We start from the raw sequence: 22,681 nt of genomic DNA on the forward strand, positions 1-22,681 counted from the left end.
TGTGCTGATGACACTAGTTGTTTTTCTCCAGCCCACATATCTCCCATGAATCAGAGACTTTGATAGTTAGCTACCTTCAGGCCATCCCTACCTGGATGCCTATCAGTAATCTGAACCAGTAACCAAACTGAACTCTCATTGGTACCCCTCCAAACCTGCTTCCCTCCATGACCTTCTGCATCTCAGCAAATGGCTGCTCACTCCTTCCAGTGGCGTGGGTCACCCTTAACACCTTTTCTCACACTTCACATCTGAGCCATCAGCACACTTGATGTTTCTACCTTCCCCCCAAATCACAATGTAACAATTTTTGACCCCTCTAACGTCAGCACCCTGGTCCAAGGCACTGTCATCTGTCACCTGGTTTATTGCAGTGGCCTCTTCACATAGGTCACTTCTCCTGTCCTACCCCCCTGCTGTCTGTCTATGCCCTAGCAGCAGAGCTGGGCTTCCAAAATGTAAGTCAGGTCATGTCACTCCTCTGCTCAAAACCCTCCAATAGCTCACCTATGCCCCGAATTCTTCCAGCACCTCAGCCAGCTTCACAGCCTGTCTCTTGCCCATCTCTGACCTCTCCCCCTCTTCCTCCTCTCTCTACCCTCGTCATCCTGCCTCCATGCTGGTCCTAGAGCATAGAAGACACTCTCCCACCTCCTGAATTTTGCTTGGATCTTCTGCTACCCAGCACACCTTTCCCCGGAGAGTCACATGACCTCTGCCCTCACCTCCTTCTGGTACTTGCTCAAATATCACATCCTCAGACAGGCCCTCCCTGACCAACCTGTGTCCCAGAACCTCTCACCCACCCTTCCACCATCACCCTCATCACCAGCTGGCACACCATATATTTCCATATTTGACCAGTTTATCTTCCTCCTGGCCCCTACAGTGTAAGGACAGGACTTTTATCTGCTCGCTCCTCTTATCTCTAGGGACTCCAATACACAATACTTAGAGTATAGTATGTGTTCAGTAAATATTTTATATTTGTGGACTGAAAAAAGTTCATGCTATGAAAAATCATTTACTCTTCCCACATGAATTCAGGAAAAGTTTCATGCTGATAAAAAAATCACCTCAGTGCTCCTAAGAGTCTGGAGCGGCTGGACGAGAGGGTAACCCCTCATGGGAAGGAGCGTGCGTGATGCTCAGGAGAGTCACTGCATAAGGAGAGGGTGTGGGGTCCACGTTGAGGGCGTTGTTGAATCCCTTACATGGGAATGTGAGGGACAGCTAGCCAGACAGATGGATGGTCTCTCTGTGGATAGCTTGAAAATGGGGGCAGCAAGGCCCATGGCATGTGGCACACCTGAGCCCACAGGAGGCTCCAAAAGCATGATGTGATAGAGATGACGGTTTCCCGCATTGCTGTCCTCATGGATCACGTGGGCTGAAACCCTGGGCCATAGGAAATGTTGAATGCAGGATAGGTGCCCCTATCACCCATCACCACCCCTCACAGTTTTCCACTCCTGCTCCATGAGGTGCCTGTGCCTCGGAGCACTGCTGAAACAGTGGAAGAGCCCCCAGTGTCTTGCACCTACTGCAACCACGGTTTGAACTTAGCATGAGGTTCCCACTGCCCACGTGCTCCCGTCTGCTGCCTAACATACTGTTAACCTCGCCAACCACTCCACCTTTTCCCCGTGTCTGGGGGATACTCTCCTCACAGAGCATGTGCTTTGAGCTGTTCATATGAACATCAGTTAGGTTGTAGAGAAGATTGCTCCCTCATGCACAAAATTATTTACTGAAAGAAACAGGAAATGTAATTCACTGTGATTCTGAAAGTATCTCAGAACCAAGTACATACCCTTTTCTCTTTTTTTTTAAGAAGAATTTTCCCTCTTTTAGAATTTATTTATTATTGTTTTTGTCTGTGCTATGTCTTCATTGCTGCATGGGCTTTTCCTTAGTTGTTGGTGGATGGAGATTACTCTCTGATTGCAAGGCACAGGCTTCTCATTGTGGTGACTTCTCTTGTTGCAGAGCGTGGACTCTAGGGCACAGGCTTCAGTACCTGCAACTCCCAGGCTCTAGAGCACAGGCTCTGTAGATGTGGCGCTTGGGTTTAGTTGCTCTGTGGCATGTGGAATCTTCCTGGATCAGGGATTGAACCCTTATCTCCTGCATTGGCAGGCAGATTCTTTACCGCTGAGCCACCACAAGAAGCCCTGTTTTTCTCTTTCCTAATCATCTGAGCAAGCAAGAGCTACTCCAGTTTGGAACACATTTAGCTGGCTTGGCAGGAAGGCATGAGAAGTGGTTTTTCTGAAGATTTGCAGAACTGCCTGACTGATCATCCGCTGAATGGGCTCTCAAAAACCCCAAGTCCTGTGAGCTCCCTGCATTCCATTCTCTGAGTTCTCAGAAGTAGACCCTTTCGATTTTCAAAACTGTACTGAGAATTTTCAGAAGTATGTAGCAGAATTCTCAAGGACAGCCAAGCCATTGGTTGGATACATCAGCCTGTGTTCAGAGGCCCATGCTGTTTGTGTGGTGTGGAAAATCAGGCTCGCCAGCAGATCTCAACTGAGCAAGTAGTGAAGCACTGTGTTCGCATGGATAGTCATTACTAGAGACCAGTGTGATGATGAGAGTAGAAAAATGTGTCCCAGGCAGGGCCATAGGTGGGGTGACAGCCCAGGCCTGTGGGGTCAGCCAGCATGCCCACCCTCAGCAGGAAGATGGATACCAAGTGTGCTGCTGAAGGGAGAGAAACAATCTGAGTGTCCCCTGCAGTGTGGGGAGGGATGGCAGGTACACCCTCCCTCCAGTGCCAGCTGTCTGTCCTTGGGCTTCAATTGGCTGAAGAGGTAACTGGCTCCTGGCTGCCCAGGGGCCTGCCCAAGGCTAGGGAATGCTGGTGGCTGAGAGTGGGGTCTGGAGGGGATGCCCACAGGCCTTAGGGGTACTTCTTGGAGAACATAGGAAACAAGTACTGGTTTCTCCTAATAGGAGTGAGACGGACTTGTACCAAGCCACCCAAATTCCCAGAATGAGAAGCCTGCTCTATCCAAAGTCCTGCAGGGCCAGAATGAGCCCACTGGGCTCTGCTGAACATGGGCAGGGCCAAGGCTGGGAAGCTGGCTGAGCTGCAGGATGCCCTTGTTCTTGGCCTTTTAGGCTTTACAGCAGAAAGTGTGCTGCCCAATGGCCTCTGAAACAGTACCTGGGACTCCTTCCTGCCTCATCACTGCATCCATCATGCACCAGCTTTTACTTTTTCTAGTCTCAATGACGTGCCAGGCTCTGATAAGAGGAATAAATCATGCAACACAGGTAGAAATTCAGTCTAGCAGGAGACAGATTTGTGAAATACAGTTGCAGCGCCGTGTACCAAATGCGGTCATGGAGGCATGGCCAGACCCAGGGATGTCCAGAGGTACAGAGCCCACCACGGAGAGGGGACGAAACATGCGTCACAAAGCAGGCTTTTGGAGCCAGGCCTTAGGGGATGTGTAGGTGTTCACCAGGAGAGCACGTGGGACAAGAACATTGCAGACAAAGGGAGTGGTCAGCGTATGAAGGAGTACAGTGGAGGTGGTACCCGGTTCTCCATTCTTTCTGCCCTCCTCTTCCGTGCATGTGTGCTAAGCCGCTTCAGTCGTGTCCAACTCTGAAACACTGTGGACCACAGCCCACCAGGCTCCTCTGTCCATGGGGTTCTCCAGGCAAGAAGAGTGAGTGGGTTGCTGTGCCCTCCTCCAGGGGATCTTCCTGACTCGGGGGTGGCACTTGAGTCTCTTATAGCTCCTGCACTGGTAGGCAGGCTCTTTACCACTAGTGCCACCTGGGAAGCCCACCCACCTCTTATACATACACTCGAAGGTTACTGCTCTCTGCGTCTTCTGTGGACATACAGCAGATGGCTATCTTGGAAGTGTGACAGTGAGTCCTAAGCCCTGTCATTTCCTGTGACAGTTGGCAAGGTTTAAGGTGCATCACTCCTTCTAGGATGCATCATGTGTATGGCTCGTGTGCCCACACCTTCATTTCTCTGGCCTAGGATTGGGGAAGGCCAGGCGCCCTGCTGCTAGAGGCTGTCTAACCACATGCTGTGGGTATTGCCCACAAATGACTGGGCTGCTGCAGGGGGCAGTGGTTTCTGTGGGCCCGACTGCCCATGTGAGGCAAGCCACAGGCAGTCACTCCTGCAAGAAGGTTCCTGTGTAGACTGAGGATACAGCTTCTCTCACACAGCTAGATGGGAACTGGCCTGGAAAATGTAATGACCTCTCCTTGTTGTGGGCCTCCTGCAAGGATGAGCCTTTCAGCAGAGCCCTTGAGTACAGGCCTAAGACAGGGCCAAGGTAGCACGTGTGCCACAAGCTTTATGGCTCATGAAGGCAAGACCATTTGAACTTGAGTGGAATCCTGCTCCAAAGTTAAATTTATTCACATGGGATGAAGGTTCAAGGGAAGGGATAGGAGTTGTCTCAGGACTCAAACATCAAGTTGTTGAAGTTTAAAACCTGTCTATGAGCAACTTTATAACCGTGGAGGAGAAGGCGGCTTTGGCATTTGGCTGTTAATATGCAGGAAGAAAAACGTCATAAATGATGGCTTGCAGAGTGCAAAGGTGGAACTTTATTCCAGGTAAAAGCCCTGGGTCTTTCAAAGAACTCTGATATTAGTCTAGAAGAAACATGAAATAAATGCCATGCCTTTCTTTCTTCCTTCTGAAAAGGTTTATCTCTTTGGCTTGTTCTGTCCATGCTGTTGGGCAGTGATCCCAAAGAACTGACCTGATTTCTGGGAAGTAAAATAGTGTGTGAATGAAGGATAATTTTCTAAGAAGACATATCAATAACTTTGCCATAAGGTACAGTTATCCACTAGAATACTATTACAACCACCCTTCCAGTGCATGTACACCAGACAAGGCTGCCCATGATCTAATTTTTGCCAAAATGAGTCAGTTGATATCAGAACTTTAATTGTTTTGTGATGAGGATGTCCATATCCCTCTGAAGAAAAATGCACTTGATATATCAGTGACCATGCAGTAGCTTAAATTTAGAAATGGAGGACTGAATTGTTTTCCCCCAGGATGATCTCAGGAAAACATATCTGCTTAATGAAAGTGGTGTGAGACCCTCAAATCTATTACATTTAATCAAAGGCTGAAGAGTAAAAAAAAATTCTGAATAACTGATGAAAGATGAACTCAACTTACTGCTGTCCCTAGGATTTAGTAGTCTTTTTATCTGCTGTTAAATTTAATCTACACAGCAGCTCCATAAGATAAGGTGATTATCCCAAGTTAAGAAACCAAGATTCAAAGATTTGCCCAACATAGCACAGCTAGTAAGTAACACAGCTGGATTTGTAGCCAAGTCTGTCTGACTTCAAACCTCATGTGCTTCCATTTGTACTATTCTGCACCCCTCCTGTGAGTACTGCCCACTACCCAGTCACCACAGGCACTCAATCAACAGAAAAGACAGAAGATGAGCAGACCACCAAGAATCACCCACTTAATGAGCAGCAGACATGCAGATGACACCGCCCTTATGGCAGAAAGCAAAGAAGAGCTAAAGAGCCTCTTGTTAAAAGTGAAAGAGGAGAGTGGAAAAGTTGGCTTAAAACTTAACATTCAGAAAACTGAGATCATGGCATCCAGTCCCATCACTTCATGGCAAATAGATGGGGAAACAATGGAAACAGTGAGAGACTTTATTTTGGGGGGCTCCCAAATCACTGCAGATGGTGACTGCAGCCATGAAATTAAAAGATGCTTGCTCCTTGGATGAAAAACTTTGACCAATCTAGACAGCATATTGAAAAGCAGAGACATTACTTTGCCAACAAAGGTCCGTCTAGTCAAGGCTATGGTTTTTCCAGTAGTCATGTATGGATATGAGAGTTGGACTGTAAAGAAAGCTGAGCACCGAAGAATTGATGCTTTTGAACTGTGGTGTTGGAGAAGACTCTTGAGAGTCCCTTGGACTGTGAGGAGATCCAACCAGTCCATCCTAAAGGAAATCAGTCCTAAATATTCATTGGGAGGACTGAAGCTGAAACTCCAATACTCTGGCCACCTGGTGCGAAGAACTGACTCATTGGTAAAGACTCTGATGCTGGGAAAGATTGAAGGTGGGAGGAGAAGAGGAAAACAGAGGATGAGATGGTTGGACAGCATCACTGACTCAATGGACATGAGTTTGAGCACGCTCCAGGAGTCAGTGATGGACAGGGAAGCCTGGCATGCTGCTGTCCATGGTTTCGCGAAGAGTTGGACATGAAACCAACTCTCAGTGACTGAACTGAAACGAACAGAGTGAGCAGCATTCACCCCAGGACAGTGAGTGAGCCACCAGCTGCTTTCAAAAAAAGAACTAACACCAGAAGGTATATTAACCAGGCAGACAGAATAAGATTTTACAATGAGCAAGATTGATGTCTTCAGAGAGATACAAAAGACAGTATTCCCATGAAATAGAATAAGCTAGAGTTTTGTAAATTTAAAATTTTGACCATTCAAATAAAACCTTCAGTATATGAGCTGTGTAGTAGAATGGGTATAAAAGAATAAAGTAGTGGATCGGAGACTTGAATGATTTCAAGAATGTAGAGCAAAAGGACCAAAAGCTAGTTAAGCTTTTTAAAACTACCTAGTATGAAGATCCAAATGCTCTCTATATGAGAGTTAGGAGGCTGGAAAGATGGAAGTGAAAACAAGCAAAGATTCTTTGTCTTGTTTGGGGAAAAGTTTGTGTTAGCTCAAGACTTTGATAAAAATAAAGCTTAAATGTGCAAAAAAAAAGTTTTATCTGTTTAAAAATCAGTTAATTTATTTTACCTGGAGGCTAATTACTTTACAATAGTGTGGTGGTTTTTGCCATACATTGACATAAATAATTTTAACGGCAACTTACAAGAATAAAAACAATGCGGGACATCCAAACCACTAAAGAATAAGAAGCATTTAAAAAGAAAAAATTCATGAAAAAGAAGGCAAAGGAAAAAATTTTATATGTTTATATATATACATGAGATGGCAAGAATAAATCCAAACGTATCAATAATTAGAATAACTGAGAATGAATTAAATGCCCTAGTGAAATTCAGAGACTCCCAGATTGGTATTTTTTAAACCCAAGCATAAGTTACTTATAAGAGACACACTGTTTAAAATTACTATAAGGCATCGTGGAAAATTCTGAAAGAGATGGGAATACCAGACCACCTAACCTGCCTCTTGAGAAATCTGTATGCAGGTCAGGAAGCAACAGTTAGAACTGAACATGGAACAACAGACTGGTTCCAAATAGGAAAAGTACGTCAAGGCTGAATATTGTCACCCTGTTATTTAATTTATATGCAGAGTACATCATGAGAAACGCTGGACTGGAAGAAACACAAGCTGGAATCAAGATTGCCAGGAGAAATATCAATAACCTCAGATATGCAGATGACACCACCCTTATGGCAGAAAGTGAAGAGGAACTAAAAAGCCTCTTGATGAAAGTGAAAGAGGAGAGTGAAAAAGTTGACTTAAAGCTCAACATTCAGAAAACGAAGATCATGGCATCTGGTCCCATCACTTCATGGGAAATAGATGGAGAAACAGTGTCAGACTTTATTTTTTGGGGGCTCCAAAATCACTGCAGATGGTGATTGCAGCCATGAAATGAAAAGACGCTTACTCCTTGGAAGAAAAGTTATGACCAACCTAGATAGCATATTCAAAAGCAGAGACATTACCTTGCCTACTAAGGTCCGTCTAGTCAAGGCTATGGTTTTTCCTGTGGTCATGTATGGATGTGAGAGGTGGACTGTGAAGAAGGCTGAGCACTGAAGAATTGATGCTTTTGAACTGTGGTGTTGGAGAAGACTCTTGAGAGTCCCTTGGACTGCAAGAAGATCCAACCAGTCCATTCTGAAGGAGATCAGCCCTGGGATTTGTTTGGAAGGAATGATGCTAAAGCTGAAACTCCAGTACTTTGGCCACCTCATGCGAAGAGTTGACTCATTGGAAAAGACTCTGATGCTGGGAGGGATTGGGGTCAGGAGAAGAAGGGGATGACCGAGGATGAGATGGCTGGATGGCATCACTTACTCGATGGACGTGAGTCTGAGTGAACTCCGGGAGATGGTGATGGACAGGGAGGCCTGGCGTGCTGCGATTCATGGGGTCGCAAAGAGTCGGACACGACTGAGCGACTGAACTTAACTGAACTGACAAGGCATCCAAAAAAAGATAAGGCAAATACTAACAAAAAGAAAGCAAATATAACAATAGTAATAGCTAACAAAATAGAATTGAAGCACAATAGAATTGAAGAATATTAAATGGCCAAAAAAATGTATTTTAGAATGATTAAAAATACAGTCCAATGGGAATTTGTAATTTAAGTGAATTTTTACATAACCAGTCACACAGCTGTAGAAAACATGTAGAGTTTTGTTTCTCCTGATAGAAAAACAAGGAGAAATTTACACATTCACAGTTAACTTCAGGAAAATTTATTACCGTTTCCTCAAAAAATCATGTGTTTGACTAATGCAGCTAACAATTGTGATCTCTTAGAGAAAGACCAAGACAAAATGAATCATAATGTCTGGGTTTCATTAGTACCTGCTTGCTTCCCAGCTTTTAGTAAACTTGAGGAAAGCCCCTAAATTCTCCAGGCTCATTTTCCTCCTCTGTGAATAGGCTGTCTACCTCGCATGGTGAGGATGGGACAAGTTAACATATTTGGAGGAACTAGTAGAGTTCCTAGTACATAAATAAAGGAATGCATGTCTTTTCAAACACATGTGAACATTCACAAATTACCCATGTATTACACCACAAAAGCAAATCCCAATAGAATTTCTAAAGTCAAAGTAATAGAAGCCACATACTCAGACCACAATGCAATAAACTTGGAAGTTAACCACAAAAGTTTAGCCAAGCAGACAACCAAAAACAGAACTACTTGGGAATTTTTAAACACCATCCTAATTAACTTCTTAGATAAAAAAAGATATCATAGAGGAAGGGATAAACAAATTAGAAATGAAAGACAGTGAAAGCTTGTTCGTATCAAAACTCATGGATGTAAACAAAACCCACACAGAAGAAAATGTTGCTACTTACATGTAGAAAACAGGAAAGACTGAAAATAAATGACCTAAATTGATGACAAGAGCTAGAAAAAGGACAATAAAATGATTTCACTTCTAAGCAAGAAAAATGAAGATAAAATGTTCAAGATATCTGCTGTTGGAGATAAAACAAAATGGCAGGGGGAGTATCATACATCAATAAAACTGAAAGCTGGGGATTCTTTTGTCAAATAACATAGACAAACCTACAGCAAATTTGATCAAGAAAGAAAAAAAGAGTAATAAGGCCAGAAAACAACCAACCCTAGAAATGATAAAAGAACTATACTTACATGAAGGAGATTTTTTAATTATTCAAAATATAATTTCCACAAATATAAAAAGTCTAAAAGAAGTATATGAGGTAAAATAATATAGCTAGACCAATTACCTTAGAAAAAATGGGAAAGTAGTATATAGATGTTAAATTATAATGTTGTACCCCTGAAACTTATATAATTAAAGACAAATGAAACATAGCTGAAGACTTGTGCCCTAAAAAAGCACCAGACCCAGATAGCTACATAAGTAAGTTCTACCAAGCCTTCAAGGAACAGGTAATTTCTATGTTATATAAGTTGTTCCAGAGAGTAGAAGATGAAGAAACAGCCTGTTCTAGAAAACTGATATAACCCTGATTCAGGAACCAGAAATGAAGAATGGGCACTCACACAAAAAAGGAAACCACAAGCCAAACTCACTTTGAAAACAGATACAAAAATTCTAAATAAATATTTCCGAATCAGTTCCCCTTAGAAGAATATATCGTGAATAAAGTAGGATATAATCCAGGAGTGCTAGGTTGATTCTCCATAAAGAAACTGATGAGCATTATTCACTCTTAATAGTAAAGGGATTAAAGGTGATACGGCCAGATGATTATCTTGATGAGGGCTTCTAAAAAGTCAAAAATTAAATACATCATCCACTTGTGAGGTTTTTTTTTTTTTTTTTTTTTTTTAATTCAGCAAGGCAAGCCTGGAAGGGAACTTCCTCTGCTTGATTAAAGTCTCCTATCAGAGCCTACAGAAAACTTCAACCTGATGCTGGAACATTAGGAGCCCTACCAGCTAAGCACGGAGTGGAGGCATGAGTTCCTCCTCTTGTCTCTCCAGTTTAGTCATGTTGAGGTCACAACAATAAAAAGAAATGAATAACCTTTACTGTCAGGAAAGAAAACAAACTATCCCTATTGCAAACAATATTATTGTTTCCCTAGAAAATCCAAGATAATCAACCAACTGAATATGAGGCTTTGTGAATGCACAAAGGAAAAGCTCAGGCACACTTATAAACTGCCTAACCTTTGAAGGCAACCCTAAACCGCACACAAGTCCGTCAGCTAAGGGTGGAGATCTGGGTATTTATGTAAAGCATCTGACCAGTCATTGACTGACTACTAAGCTATGTCGATCCAGGACTGCTCAGTCACTTCAGTCATGTCCGACTCTGTGCGACCCCAGAGACGGCAGCCCACCAGGCTCCCCCGTCCCTGGGATTCTCCAGGCAAGAACACTGGAGTGGGTTGCCATTTCCTTCTCCAATGCATGAAAATGAAAAGTGAAAGTGAAGTCACTCAGTCATGTCCGACTGTTCCCGACCCCATGGACTGCAGCCTACCAGGCTCCCCCATCCATGGGATTTTCCAGGCAAGAGTACTGGAGTGGGGTGCCATTGATTCAGGACAGCCTCTAGGAAACCAAGCTTAAAAGTAAAAATAAGCGTAAAGAAAATTAGCAGAGGCATTAGAGGCTACACACTTCATGAGAAACAAGCTCCACAGAATTAGTCTAGGCAAGCCGCTAAACAAAGAAGCAAAACAAAAAAAGTAGCTGCTACCACCCCAAAAAAGAGTTGCTGAAATACTATGTGTTAAAATGTTCAGATTTTTTAAAAAACATTCCAAAACATGCAAAGAAATAGGTCCAAAGAAAGCATTGCGCAGAATGGGGAAAGGAATCAGTAGAAGCTATCTCTGAGGAGCCCAGATGCTCGACTTAGCAGTCAAGGACTTTAAAGCAGTTCTTATAAATATGTCTAAGGAACTAAAAGAAACCATGTTTAAAGAATTAAAGGAAAGTATGATAACAATGATTCCTCAAATAGAGAATATTAATGAAGAGATGGAAATTATATAAAAAGGAAAGAACCAAGTAGAAATTCTGGAAAGTGAAATGAAAAATTACTTGGGGAACTCAGTAGCACAGCTGAGCCAACAGACAGTCAGCAAACTTAAAGATAGATCGGTAGAATAGTCTGCAAAACTAACAGAAAAGAGAATACAATCATCCCTCAGTATCTGTAGGGTGTTGATTCCAGGACTCCCCCATGGATACCAAATTCCATGGATGTCCAAGTCCCCTGTATAAAAAGGCATAGTATTTGCATAGAGTCTACACAATCCTGTTATTGTTGTTTAGTCACTAGGACCTGTCTGAGACTAGCCCACCAGGCTCCTCTATCCATGGGATTTCCCAGGCAAGAATGCTGGAGTGGGTTGCCATTTCCTCTCCAGGGGATCTTCCTGACTCACAGATCAAATCCACATCTCCAGCACTGGCAGGTGGACTCTTTACCACTGAGCCACCAGGGAAGCCCACACACACATCCTACCATATTCTTTAAATAATCTCTAGGTTACTTATAATAACTGATACAATGTAAACAGAATTTTAAATAGTTGCGATTACAATATAAATACTATATAAGTAGTCGTTGGCATGTGACAAATCCAGGTTTTACTTTTTGGAACTTTCTGGAATTTTTTTCACAAATGTTTTAAACCTGTGGTTGATCAGATCCACAGATGTGGAACCTGTGGATAAGGAAGGCCAACTGTAAAGAAAAACAAGTTAAGCCTCAAAGACCTGTGGGACACCGTAAATCTTACTGAAATACACATAATTAAAGTTCCAGAGGAGAGGATAGAGAGGAGGGGGAAGAAAAAATATCTGATGAAATAATCATCCCAAACAATAGAAGTATTATATATAGACTCCTTCATAATAAATAATATGAAGAAAATTGTCTATCCATTTGGGAAGAAATTTTAGAAAACCTGTAACTGACTGAAAAAAATGGATTAAAAAGTTGTATGTAAAAAAAATCAGTAAAAAGTACTGAATATTTTTATAATCTTTGTATAGGAAAGTTCTTCTTCTTAAGCAAGTTATAAATTCTAGAGCCCATAAGAGAAGATCAGCAAGTTTAAATCTATGAAAATATCAATGTCTTTTGTGATCAAAATGCATCATAAAACTAAAAGATATTTGGGAGAATATACTGACAGTATAGTTCACATACAAATAATATGTAAGGACTTACACATATAAAAATGAAAGGCCCAAAATTATAAAAATGGGTGGAGCAATATGAACAGGAAATTCATAAAAGAAGAAACTTTAATGACAAACATATAAAAAGACATTTAAATGGCCAATAAATATTAACCTCACCAGTAATCAGAGCAATGTAAACTCAAATGAAAATGAAGTGCCCCCCGATTAAACTAGTAAAAATCTAAAAGATTGTTAATATCCACTGTTGGTTAAGACGAGGGAAAATGGGCACTCTCAAGTACTGTTGGTGTGAAGGACAATTTGACAGTAACTATCAGAATTAAAAGTACAAATACCAGCAATCCCGCTTTTCAGACCATGCTTCAAAGTTCTCACATAATATATTCAGTAGAAGTTTCTAATGTTTTGATAGTAGATGTGAGTCGTCATCATTCTCAGTTTAAATGTAGACTTTTCCTATGTTAGTAAAGTAGGCTATAACTTTTTGTTGTTGTTCCGTCACTAACTCGTGTCCAACTCTATGTGACCCCATGGACTGAAGCACTCCAATCTCCCGTCTCCCACGATCTCTCAAAGTTTGCTCAAATTCACGTCCGCTGAGTCAGTGATGTTATCTAACCACCTTATCCTCGGCTGCCCCCTTCTCCTTTTGCCTTCAGTCTTTCCCAGCATCAGGGTCTTTTCTGATAAGTCGACTCTTTGCATCAGGTGGCTAAAGTATTGGAGCTTCAACTTCAGCAATAGTCCTCCAAATAACTTAATAATACTCCCTTAGTGTTCTCAGAAGGAACAATTATTTTTAGGCTAAAAAAGTAGTAGTAATATTATTGTCATTAATAATGATAATAAACTTTTATTGAGAACTTACTATAGATGAGAAACTATACCAAATACTTTACCTGGACAAATTCTTTTAATCTTCATGATAATTTGGTGAGGAAACAGAGGCACAAACGAAAGGATAGCCTAAGGTCACAGAGTTAATAAATGATTAGTTTGATGTCTGCTCTTAACTACTAGACTGTACAGCTGCTGCAAGGCTCATAATTCCATTTTGTCTGCACATGTAGCTGTCCAGCAGCCATAGCATTACCTGGAAGTTAGAAGTGTAGAGAGACAGACTGTCATACACCACCCAGACTTTCTGAATTAGAATCTGTGTTTTATTAAACGCAGTGATTCCTTTGCATGTTAATATTTGAGATGCCATGATCTAAAGCATGTTACTTAACTGTTTCCGAGCTTCCCTTTCCTCATCTGTAAAATGGTGATGATAATCCTTGCCACAAAAGGGTGTTGTGGGGATTTTTAAATCCACACTTCCATTCATTCAGCAAATACTTTGCATGCACCCTGTGGTAAGCACTACTACTATGGGGAACAAAACAGACAAAAAATAATAATTTCCAGCCCTCACGTAGCTTACATTCTGGTAGAGGCAAGTAATAAATAAGTAAAATGTGTAATACATGCCATGATGGGAAGTGCTTTGGAGAAGAATAAAGGAGGAAGAGGGGTGAGAGTGGGGAAATTTGTGGTTTTAAATAGAGCGTTCAGGGCAGGTCTTGCTGAGACCTTCATGGTGGCAGCGAGAGGGGGAGTGGGGTGGTTGGGGGTGGTGGGAACCCAAGCTGTCGCAGGAGTTTGTGAGGTGATCTTTGCTCATAAGGTCTTGCCAGAGTCTGTGTTTGCTGATAATTCTCTTAGCTTGATTTTAGTGCTAGTTGGTTTCTCTCCTTAAAATACCAGCCCCCATGGCGCCCCTGCATGGTGGTGTCCAAACTGGACATCAAGAGTCTGTGTGTGTCCTTGTTAGCACTCACTATGGGGGAGATCTCTGCCCCAAAGTGAATCGCTTCTCTGGCCACAGCAGTTGACAGTAACACTGATTTTTGAAGCTGGCTGGTTGTTAACACACATTTTGCACTGATTTGGAGGGTATTTGGAACAAGAAATCTCCCTGCAGCAGGCTTGCTAGAGGCCAAGACGTAACTTGTACACAAGCCAGGCCTGGTACTTTAAAGCAACCCAGCAAATAACCCAAAGCAAAATTGAACAACTCACTTTTTTTTCTCAGTGTCTACTATTTTCTCCCTTGGTGAACACATGCCTTTTTTTTTTTTTTTTAATTTTAATTGAAGCAGAGTTGATTTATAATATCATGTAAGTTTCAGGTGCTCAGCCAGGGATTCAATCGTGTGTATATATTCTTTTTCAGATTCTTTTCCCTTATAGGTGATCACAGAATATTGAGTTATTACAGTAGGTCTTTGATGATTATCTGTTTTATACACAATAATGTGTTATAGGTGTGTGTATATGTTCATCCCACCCTTCTAATTTATCCCTCACATCACCCCCCCTTTCCCCTTTGGTAATAATAAGTTTGTCTCTGGAAACACATGCTGCTTTTTTCCCCCTTCTTTACTCTCATTTTCTTCTGTAGAAATTCAAGGACTCACCTAAAACCAAATTAGTTAACTGTTAGTAATACAGCTTATGTTATGTGATAAGGAGATAAGAGAGGGAAGCGGGGGTGGAAAGAAGAAACCCTTTCCTGCAGAAGCAGATGGATTTCCAGCCCTAAAATGGGTTTTGGGGGAGGTCATATGATCCACCCCTCTGCCTTTGAACAGAATACAATCGAGACCTCTCTCCAGAACCACAGAACTGTATTTCAGCGAGTTCTCCTGGTTGAGGCAGTCTGATATCCCTTAACTCCCATATTTTATGACTATCTTCAGTTCATCATGCTCTAATTTCCCCATGTTTTCTAACCTAAAATGGAAAACAGTTGCCTAGTTCCCTCTGTGGAGAAGTTGAGCCGTTTCTTCGTCATTCTTCCCACTTCTCTTCCCGAAAAAGTTCACAGTTCCTTTAGTTCTCTTTTTCCCATTCGAAGCCATTCTCTTTATTCTCTTCATATCCCCAAATAAATAAAAATTCAAAACTGAGCCCCAAGTACTATATATCTTTATCCAGCCTCTTCTTATCACAAATGATTATTTCTTTGGTAGGGATGATCTGGTTTACCGTTTGAAAATGTATTTCTATTCCTCATAATTTCCCTTATAGCTCCCCGAGACAACCTTAGGTTCTCTGTAAAAAGATCAACAAGCAGATCTTAATGGCCAAAACCATGAGGTCGAAAACCCTGCATGACCTTCCACTCACCTCTCCAGGCTATATTCTACAATCTCCTCTGCCCCCAACCTCAACCCTGACCCTGTCTTCCAGCCGCTTTGGACCATGAAGGCTGCTGACCCGCCCACCATGCACTTCTCTGGGCCCCATGACCTTGCTAATGCTTCTCCCTTCCCTCTGGCTGTGGGAAGCCCGCTCATTCCTCAAGACCCAGTTCACACATCCTCTGTTCCACCAAGCCCTCCTAGATGCCTTCCCAGAATGTCCTGCCTCAGGACCTTTGCACCTGCCTTTGCTGAGAACACTCTCCCCCCAAATCTTTGCATGGCTAGTTCCTTCTCATAGTATAGATCTGACCCCGAAGTTCACCTTTGGGGGAAGGTCTTCCCTGGCTACTTTAGCTAAAGTTGCAAACCTGTCAACTTGCTGTCCCATTTCCCTGTGTGTTAGTTTCTTCATAGCACTCACCACTATCTGAAATTGCAGTTTTTGTCTGTCTCTCTTCTTCTGCAAGATTAAAAGCACTGTTAAAGGTCACAGCCACCTTGTTTTCTGTGCATCCCCAGCACTTGGTGCCCCGACCGCAGTGTGTGCTCAGATAAATAAGAGCGATGACTGCTCCCACTCTGTTAGTATCACCATCACATCTCTCAGTGTTAGGGCAGGGAGCGTCTCCTTAGACACTGTCACACCCTGCTGCGCATCTGACGAGCACCTCACACTGTCTAGGAACTCAGAAAATGTGCACTCAACTGGAATCTCTGGGTAGAGATGTTTTGACTGTTTCCCATCACCCACAACAGAAGTTGCTTTAATTTCAATGTGGAGGAAAGTTAAAATGTAAAACTTTGAAATAAGGGGCTGAATCACTTATCAAAAATGAAGGCTTCTAAGAGCAAACTTAAACTCCACAATTTTGGGGCTGGAGATATTATGAAAACATATTCTCTGCCTCTGTCTCTCTTGCTCTCTCTCTCTCCCCCTCTCTCTGTCTCTCACATACACACACACATACATACACACACATACACATAAGTCCTCTGATTTCAGCGATGGCCTCAAACCACTTTCTTTTTCCTTCTTTCTGCACATGTCTGAACGTGAACTGAATAATAAGGTCCTGAAATGAGTCGGGATTAGGTTGGCTTTTAATCTTTTTTCTCAACAGAAACCAAAAGAGAGGGGATGGCTGATGGAATTCTGGAGTGAGAATTACGTTCCTGGGCTCTTGGGTCAATTTTAGTCTTGGCTACAGGGAGAAAGCATGTGTGTTTCTGGGCACAGCTTACACTCAACCCACAATCTCTGAAAGGTAGGGGAAGTGTGGCAGCCTGGTGCGCATGCGCAGTGTGGTGCCAAGGCTGCCCTGTAGCCCTTGTGGATAGAGGGAGTGAGTCAGGGCAGCTGGGCCGGCTTCCGGCTGACTGAGGACGCTGCAGTTATCAGAGGTCTCAGAGTTTGGGCGCAGGGCTTCTGAGACGTCTAGAAGCAGTAGCACTTCATGGTAGCACGTGCGTGATGATGCTGAGGAGCCTGTGCTCTCTGGTCTTCAAAACAAATCAGCCTTAAAAGTTGGTGGCTATGCAGTTTACTCTCCTCCTTCCCTTTTTCATTCCTCAAAAGCAACATAGCCCTGTCACTGCAGGCGTGGCGGGTTGTTAGCAAAGTTGCTAACAGGAAATCTCACTGAGGATAAACAGAGCACATCAGTCATTGCCCAGAAACACATGGTTCTCATTGAACCTGCCGAGGACTAATTGAGTGTGCATCGGAGGCTCGGAAACAGGAAAACTCTTTTCTCATAGACCCACCAGGTATGTTCTGACCACAGGGAACTTCCTCAGCATCGTTAGACACTGAGAAGTCATTATCTCCTCAGCTGTCAGGGTGCCAACTCCATTTATGTCTCCTAAACATATGCCCAAATGCATATTTCAGGCCTCTCATGAAGTCTTGAAGCTTTAGATTCAATGAATGACATCTAGGTTTCTCTTTTCATGGCTTTTGTGTGTACTCCTTCAGAAATGCAGCATAAGAGGTTAGACAGGTGTTTATACCTGAAATACGGCATCCAGAAAATGATTATTATTTACCTTTTGGTAAAAGAGCAATAACAAAGTTCTCTGTCTAATAAATGGAGAGATAACTCAGTGAATCCATAGGTGTCCTGCTTTATCCTGTAACATAAGATAGGTATGAGCTTCGTTCTTTACCATAAAATCAGTCCAAGCACTAGAACCAGAGTTTAAATAAGCCAGTACAATTCCAGGGACTATGTTATGTCCCACATGGAGGCTACTGACTCATTTATTATCCAAATCAACAGACCATTCTGCTTCCAAAATGTTTCATTATCTGTGGAAGGAAAATATTTTTGGCATGCGCATCAAGTGCTCAGATAGCATACTTGAGTTTTTTGCTAAAGAGAATCTGACCACATCTGGAAATTCTTTGGTGTCACTGATTCTCTGAAACTACATGCCATCTGCATCACTTTAACTCCAGTAAAAGGCCATCTCGAAGCTTTGAAATGGGCCTCATGGGGGGTGAAGGGGGACTTGTCTTTCTCTGATTAAATGTAAATGAACCCTGTTTCACAGGGCAGCCTTAGTGGTGGCCTGTACTCTTGACTTTTCAGCATGTTGGCCTGTGACACCAGGGGAAATTGGTGCAGGGGATGGTGAAAAATACCATTGTTTTAGCCAAACCCTGGAGCTGGTGGGGAAAAAATTCATTGCCTTTTATCATAAGAAGTGATATCTTTTATGAAATAATGGCAGATTCATACAGAGGTCAGAATTATACAACAGAACGTGCTCTTTCTTTCCTCTGGAATGTTGGTTTTGAGGCTTTTCCTCTTTATTTTCTGTTTTAGTTTTGGTCTCAGTAACACGCTGACCTTTCAGATCAAATACCACTTTTCACAGTGGCCTTAAGGGACAGGGAGGGGGTTGGGGAGGCAAGTCTTTTATTTAGAAGATAATTTTCAACTAGAAAGAAAGGAGACATCTGGAGTTGAAGTTACGATCTTTCCAGGCTTTTTAGAGTCTCTGCCTTTCCCTTTCTAGAAATTATTAATAAAAGGCATTAGGTCATTGTTACATTTCTTGCTCCTTCTGTTTCAACTCTTCAGGTCTGTCAATGGGCTATTATTTATGGGCGGCTGTTCTGTGTTCTCATTTACCCATTTTATTTTGAAACCAGAACATAGCTCTTCACTTGAGTGGGGCTAGCAGGGCCTGTCCAAAGCTAGAACCTCATGTTAACTTACCTTGTACTGTTGTGATCATCAAGGTGCTTTTCCTTTTCATCTATTTGTAGGAACACATTGGAGTCTCTAGCTACCCACAGAGGTAAATATCAGAAAATCATACCTTGCCAAACTGGTAAGCAAGGGGACCCTTTCACAAAGCAAAAGAATGCATAACTCTTGAGAAAAGTCTACCAAAGGATGCCTTTGACAACTCCTGCCTTAAAATGATGTACACACACACTCACAAATTGTGTTCACAATTTTTCAGATACATTAGTAACATAGAACTGGGCATAACCATTATAAGAAACTACACAAGATGGTTATCACTATTTTTCTGCTCTTGTTTTAAGAAGTCATTGCAGTTGGAGAAATCAGAGTGAATAAATGGGGATTTTGAACGTCTACCCCTGCTAAGTTATTCTGGGTATACATTATACAGAGTCTTGAAATGAAGGGTGATACATAAAAGTATCTGTCTTAGGATTTATTATTAAATTGTTGTCATCTTTCACTATTCTTTGGTGAATATCAAGACACTTAATAGAAAATCATAGCAATGTGATTAACATAAGGGATAATATTAAGGGCACTTTCAGACTATAGAAAACTATCATAGTTTACATTTTGCTGAATGTAAGTGTAGCTTTTATTTATCTTTCTAGTAGTAAACATCTTAGATCACTAAATTAACCAGTTGGTATCATTTCTCAATCCTTTTATGAGGACTTTTTTTTATTTCAAACATTGAAATTTATATTTATATTAAATATATATTACCAAATTAAATATATATTACCAAAGCCACTGTGGCCAGTGTTCAGCCTCCTATGACAGAGAAGGGACTTGTTATCTTCTGATATCTTTGTTCCAAGAGTAGGCAGTAGGTAATTGAATTAGCAAAGTAGGCATTCAAAACATTCTCTGGGTTTCTAAGTTCAAGGGGCGTGTGAATTTAGAAGAGCAGGTGGTAAGTCAGGGGATGGGTCATGTTTACCCAGTTGCCATCAGCTGTGATCGGTGTCACATGATATGGAAAACTGGCCCTGGGATGTAGAGAGAACAGAAAGTCAGTGATTAACAGATAAATGTGAGTTAACGTGAAACACATGTTATTTTGAAAAATGAACCTATGGCCCCCTTTAATCCAAGTCATCTCCACAAACACAGTTTCTAGAGCAGACTTCACCTAAGACCCACACTGGTGAAGGCACCGAACATGGCTCCTGGGAAGAACTGTTGCCACCGGGTTTATTCCCCTATTAATTTAACCTTACGTTTCTATTTCCTGTGTACTATATCCGGGGTGGAGGGGAAGGCCTCAAGCTAGACACTTTGGTGACCCTTCCCATGCCTAGAACCCAGTCATTTGGAATATGGTTAAGGAATGAGGCTGATACCAGTTGAAAGAGGAAATCCATTCATTAGCCTGCTAAAAATATACCAGTAATACCACATATCTGAGATAAAAAATGGTCCCTTAATTTTGAGACTTGTTAATCCACCTTCCGGATCACTCTCCGCCTCTATGACTTGCCTACAAGGTCTTCCTTTGTGTCCATGCCCACCTCTCCTGCCTCATTTCTGATCACTACTCCCGAGCACCGTTCATCCAATGCTTGACCGTGTTGAACTCCCTGGCTGTCTAGACCCAAGCTTCCTGTTTGTACCTCCATGCCTTTGCACATGCAGTTGCCCTCTCCCCTGTCCCCTTTACTCTCTAGAAGTTTCTTTACCCTCTAAAATCTACCTTCAGGGCCACCTTTTCTGAGTCAGGAGTGCAGTTCATGACAGGGCCCAACATGCTGGTTGAAAAAGAAACACGTAGGCAAGATTGACAGTCACAATAGGAGCCCTCCTCTGAGGGCTAATGAAAGATAAACCATGATATAGTGGGACAGAGGGTGTGCAGTCTGGATGCAAGGAAGGTGAAGCTGGAGAGGGAGGGGAGCGTCCTGGTGGGGACTTCGATCTACAGCCATACCACCCTGAAAGTGCCCAATCTTGCCTGGTGAGGACTTTGGAGATGGTGCTCCTTCCACAGTCAGAGCTGATAGGCACATGACAGTTTCCTTAACCTCTCTGGGCCTCAGTTTTCTCATCTGTAAATAAAATAGAGTGAAACTTAAGAAAACCAGATGTCCCAGTTTGCCTGGTGCATCCCTGATACAGGTCTTGCTTGCTGTTCTGTCTGGTTGACTCCCCCACTTCATTCTCAGAAATATCCCCATTTAGACAATAAATCATATGGTCACCTACTGATAATAGCACCCTCTGTGAGTGGGTGTTACAAGGATTAAATCTATCCCATAGCTTTGCTTCCCCTCGTGGCTCAGAATCCACAAAGAGTCCACCTGTGATGCGGGAGACCTGGGTTCAATCCCTGGGTTGGGAAGATACCCTGGAGAAGGGAACGGCTGCCCACTCCAGTATTATGGCCTGGAGAATTCCATGGACTGTATGGTCCATGGCGTTGCAGAGAGTCAGACACAGCTGAGCAACTTGCACTTTCATAACTGTAGACTAGCACCCAATGTTAGTATGATTCCCATTTATACCTGGACTCAGCATGGAGAAGGGGCCTTAAGCAGCTAAAATCAGTTTCCAAGGTGATATGCCTGGAGCAGGAAGACTTAGAAAACAGGTTGAAGGGCTTCCCTGTCCCTCCAGGCCCAGGGACAGGGACTCTGTTAAGGCCGTTGTATTCTGGGCACCTGGAAGAGACCTGTGTCCTCTCTCTCACTCTGAAGTCAGCCACCTACTGTTAGCACCTTGTACAGGCCGCTCTTTTGAGACCACAACATGGACACGCCCTGTTTCTTCCAGCCCTTTTATCAGATCACCACACTTTAGGGAGTCTAGATGTCCTTTTCCACCTGGTAACAGAGAGTTAATTCCCTTTTTCAATATTTTACCCGTGAGTCAGGCCCAATTCATACTTCAGATCCGGTATCTTGAATGAGATTTTGCCCAGCTACCTAGAGTACACTGAGGATACTTCATCCGTGGACAGGCCTGCACCCATGGAGGCTTCTGACCACGAAGGTTCCCCTGAGTGAGGTTGACCGAAACTCTGCCACTAAATGATGTCCACGTTCTCTCGGGCTCCCCACAGTTTCCCAAATCACAACCAGTGTTTGGTTTCAACTTGCACAATGTTTTCTTTGGGGTCAGGACCAGGGGAGAGGCGGAGGCCAGATGGCAACAGCAAACCCTCAATAGTTGCCTTGGCCAAGGTCAGCCTTGACACTGTGTCCCACGTCCTCTTGTCCTTTTTTCTGTGTTGGTAAAGTTCTTTTATTCACATTCCGGTAGATATGGCCTCTTTCAGCTCCCTGAGGACATGAGTGGCCATGTCATGAGAAGTGTTTGGAGTCAGATAGTCTGGAAAATAGATGAGAAGTGGGTGGGCAGGGCTGAGCAGGGGGCAATGGCCACAGAGTCCTTGGTCAGCCACAGAAATGAAGCCTTTGGAAAATGAGTGCCATGGTGCTTGGATTGTCTGCAAGAAGGAAACCTTGCTTCCCCTTGATGACTTCACCACCGGTGACAGGGGTTAGAACCCAGTTGTGGGGGCTGGGTGCTGAGTAATTGCTTATCTATGTAGCAGGAGACTAGCTGATTCCATGTGCTAAGGAAAAGGCAGGAAAATCCTTAAGGGGCATAATTAACAACTGGGGACAACCTCAGTGACCATGTAGACCACCATCCTAATTTCACACGTGAGGAAACTAAGGCCCTGGAGACCCAAACTGCCTCAGCTGTTAGGAGGTGAAACCCAGGACCATCTGTGCCAGAGGATTCCTTCACTGGGTGCTGCTTGCTGCCACCAACCAATCAGGTTACCTTGGACGAGTCACAGAACTCGGGACCTCTGGTTCCTTATCTG

General features: G+C 42.9%; 1 protein-coding gene across 2 annotated transcripts in view; it reads left to right on the top strand.

Moving 5' to 3' along the window:
- Positions 1 to 22,681, top strand: part of ITGA9 (integrin subunit alpha 9) — a 368,750-nt gene that overhangs the window by 299,633 nt on the left and 46,436 nt on the right. The gene's annotated exons all lie outside the window — the stretch shown is intronic.

This window comes from Ovis aries, chromosome 19, assembly GCF_016772045.2.
Source record: "Ovis aries strain OAR_USU_Benz2616 breed Rambouillet chromosome 19, ARS-UI_Ramb_v3.0, whole genome shotgun sequence".
NCBI lineage: Eukaryota > Metazoa > Chordata > Mammalia > Artiodactyla > Bovidae > Ovis > Ovis aries.